The sequence below is a fragment of the Octodon degus genome, unplaced genomic scaffold (assembly GCF_000260255.1).
Source record: "Octodon degus isolate 3935 unplaced genomic scaffold, OctDeg1.0 scaffold00069, whole genome shotgun sequence".
Lineage (NCBI taxonomy): Eukaryota > Metazoa > Chordata > Mammalia > Rodentia > Octodontidae > Octodon > Octodon degus.
This window is the reverse complement of record NW_004524645.1, coordinates 3,245,655-3,249,787: the sequence shown is the minus strand read 5'-3', so window position 1 is coordinate 3,249,787 and position 4,133 is coordinate 3,245,655. Positions and strand designations below refer to the sequence as shown.

Genomic DNA, 4,133 nt, shown 5'->3' with positions numbered 1-4,133 from the left:
TCTTTAGATCCAAATAGTATTCATATATATATATATATTTTTTTTTTCTCAATCCAATCACCTGTCTGTGGGTATACAGCCTGTGTCCAGGATTTAGCTACTAAAAAGTATACTGCTTTATTGATATGCATGTACTACTGTACTATGATGAGTTAAGCTCTTTGGGAATGTCTAGTAGGAGGATAGCTGAGTTGAATGGAATTCCTAATTTCAGTTCTTTGAGAACTCTCTATATTGATTTCCATAAAAGTTGTACTATTTTGCATTCCCACCAACAATACAGGTGGGTTCCTTTTTTCTTACCATAACTTTACCACTATACGTTATTGTTTGATTTACTACTAATTGCCACTGTAGTAAGTTCCATTTCTTTAATAGCCAGAGATGTTGCATTTTTTTTCACATATTTGTTGACTACACGTGTTTGTCCTCTATGAAGTGTCTTTCTTTCTTAGGTTAATTGCAATTTCTCTTGCCTATTTCTTGACTGGGTATTTAACTATAGATGGTTTATTTTTTTTTTTAGTTCATGATATATTTTAGATATCAGTTCTCTATCTGAGGAGCAACTAGCAAAATTTTTTCTGGAGATTGTCTCTTTACTCTGATTGATTTTTTGCTGTACAGACTTTTAGTCTGATATAACCCATTTGTTGATTTTTGATGCTATTTCTTATTCAATTGAGATTCTGTTTAGAAAAATCTTCCTACACCTATGTCTTTAAGTGTTTTTCTTTATTTTATCTTCCAGAAGATTTAATGCTTCTCTTTTAACGCTTAGATTTTTGATCCATTTTTATTTCAATTTAGTATACACTGAGAAAAGTAAAGTTTGATAATTCTACAAAAAGATAACTAGTTTTCCTAGCACTACTTGTTGATAGGCGAACTCTCCTCTAATGTATGCTTTTTGTTCCTTTGTGAAAGATCAAATAGGTGAATGTGTCTGCAGAGGATTCTATACCCGCAATTCTATTCCATTGCATCACATGTCTGTTGTTCCAGCACCATGCTGTTTTTATCACTATTGCTTTGTAGTTTAGCTTTCAGTCAGGTACTGCTATGCCTCCTGCTTTGCTCTTATTGTCCAAAATTAATTTGAGTATTCTGGGTCTCTTCTGGTTCCATACAAATTTTAGTAATCTTTTCTCTAGATTTGTAAAATATGTTGTATTTTGATTAGGACAGTGTTGAATATGCATAAACACTTTTCGGGGTATGGCCATTTTGACAATATTGGTCCTGCCTATACAGAAGCAGGGGACATTTTTCCACATTCTGATGTCAACTTCAATCTCTTTCTTCAGAGTACTGTAGTTTTCTTCACAGAGGTCTTTTATGTCTTTTGTTAGGTTAATTGCAAGTTACTCATTTTTCTTGAAGCTGCTGTGAATAGCATTGTTTTCATAATTTCCTCTCATCTTTGGTGCATACAAATGCTAATTACTTTTGTTTATTGATCTTGTATCTTGCTACTTTGCTGAAGTTGGATTAATTCTAAGATTTTTTGATGGAGTTCTCTGGGTTTTCTATGTAGCACATCATCTTACATGCAAACAATGATAATTTGAGTTCTTCCTGTCCAATATGTATCCCTTTTATTCTTTTCTCTTGCCTAATTGCTCTGGCTAATGTTTCAAGTATTATGTTGAATAGAAGAGGAGATAGTGCACATTCTTTTTTTTTTTTAGAACAAATGATGGTAGTATGTTTATTGGAAGTTATTTCAATTATTAGAAGATAATTCATGTATTATATAATCAATAAAGAAAACACAATACACTTAATCACATCTCTAATTTTTCTATTCTATACCATTTCTGTTGGGTGGAGGAGGACTAGAATTGTTTGCTTTTAAGATTTAGATAAAAGCCCATAGTGAGTGTTTTCATACACATGTAAACAAGCCGAAGTATATTCAAAAAGGAGTATAAGGGAAGAATGAAAACTATAAAGGGAGCTTTATAGTAAGATGAGATTATAGCACTTTAGATTGGCCCAAATGCACAATACACAGAACTATTATTAAGTCATTTAGTTTACTTGCTGACCATCTGGCCACAGTTTAAACAGCTATAGCCCCAGAAGTTGTAACTAGTAACTTTCCAAAATTGCTTTTAAATTAAGTTCTTAAATGGTAACAATAAAGAAATCACAATACACTTAAACAATACTGCTTATAAAAAACATTTTTAAGAAAAACTCTTATTCTTTGTTATAATGTTCTAAGTTATAAATATTTATCATGTAATTATCTGAATAACTAGTAATACTTAGCAGCTATATGATCAGAATGTTTTTCAAAAAACATAAAAATATGTAACCCAATTATTAACCTGTAGAACATGTTCACTTATGCTTACATTTCACATTTGCTGTATCATTGTTCTAATCTTAAATTATATCCAAAAGAAGGCAAAATCACCTACGAATTGGCGTATCTGTTTATTTGTGAAAACACCCTTAATTTGCTGATGTGGCAAACAAATGTCAACTCTGCCTATGCAAAAAGAGAAGATAATCTGCTTTGCAATTAAATTTATAGTCCAATTACAGGGAACATGCTATATAGGAAAAAATTACTAACTGAACTACAAGTATTAAATACTGAAAAATTAACAGTGTTTTTTTTTTTTGGTTTTGTTTTGTTTTTTTTCGGAACCGGGGATTGAACTCAGATCCTTGCATTTGCCAGTCAAGCGCTTATCCAACTGAGCCAGCTCCCCGGCCCCAACAGTTTTTTTATAATTTATTTTATTTAACAATCTAGGAAGTTCGCAGCCATCAGCAGTTCCAGTGCTATCTCAGGTGTGATGGGAAATTCAGGAATCTCCGTGGAGCTGTTAGTGTAGTAAACCTTTTAGGTAAAATACATGCAGACTTCTGAAAGCACATCTGAAGGAATCTCTAAAATTGACCTCATTGGTTTCATTTTCAGCAAACTGACCTGGGCCACTCAACATGGCTTTTATTTTCCTGCTGTTAGTGCATGCTCTCTTTTTACAATAAATTCATGACCATCAGAAGATATCAATTTGATATCTGGTACATAGCATCTGGGCTTTCACAGCCACGATAGGCCTTCTCTTCTCCATCCATTATGTTCTTATATAAATCTACTTTCATTCCACAGGAACTTTCTTTAGTAGCTTCTCGTCTGCACCACACTGAGTGCAGCCAAGTCTTCCCCAACCACCACAGCCCCTACTCCAGGGCCGTCCCCCTCCACATTCTTATCTTATCCCTATTTTTAAAAGGAATGCTTTTAAGTTTTTCGCCATTTAATATGATGTTGGCTATTGGGTTGTTATAATTAGCCTTTATCATATTCAGGTATGGTCCTTCTATACCTGTTTTCTTCAGGGTTTTTATCATGAAGGGGTGTCAAGGTTTTGTTCAAAGCCTTTTCTGCTTCTGTTGACATGATCATGTGGTTATGGACCTTGCTTCTCTTTAAGTGATGTATCATATTTATTGACTTATGTATGTTGAATTATCTTTGCATCTCTGGGATGAAACCTACTTGATCATGAAGTATCATTTTTTGATAATGGGCTACATTCTGTTCACTAATATCTTATTGAGAAGTTTTGTACCTAATTTCATTAAAAAGACTGACAAACAGAGTTTTCTTTTACAACTGGAACTTTATCCAGTTTGGGCATCAGGTTAATACTGGCTTCCACAAAGAATTCGGGAGCATTACAACTCTATTTTTTAAGATTTTGAGGCGTAATGGTGATATCACATTCCTATACATTTTGTAGAATTCAGCAGTGAATCCAGAAGTTCCTACAATATTTTTCTTAGTTGTTAGATTCTTTATGACTGAGACATTTTCATTGCTTGTTAAGCATAATTTTTGGAATTTAATGTTTAATCTTCTGGGTTTTGATGGTGTCTGTTGTGATTTCACTTTTTCCATTTTGATTGCATTGATGTGAATCTTTGCTCCATTTCTTTTGGTGAGTCTTCCTTAGGGCTTGTCTAATTTATTCTCTCAAAGAAGCAGCTCTTAGAGTTTCTGTTTTAGTTTTTGTCTCAATTTCATTGACTTATACTTTCATCTTCATAATTTTCCCCATTAATTTCAGTTTGTTTGTGTTTATCAAGTATAACATTTCTCATAATGT

The 4,133-nt window shown here is 33.0% G+C and overlaps 1 pseudogene; it reads right to left on the bottom strand.

The window, feature by feature from the left end:
• Positions 1-2,758: 2,758 nt before the first annotated feature.
• Positions 2,759-3,099, bottom strand: LOC101571630 (annotated as a pseudogene).
• Positions 3,100-4,133: the final 1,034 nt, after the last annotated feature.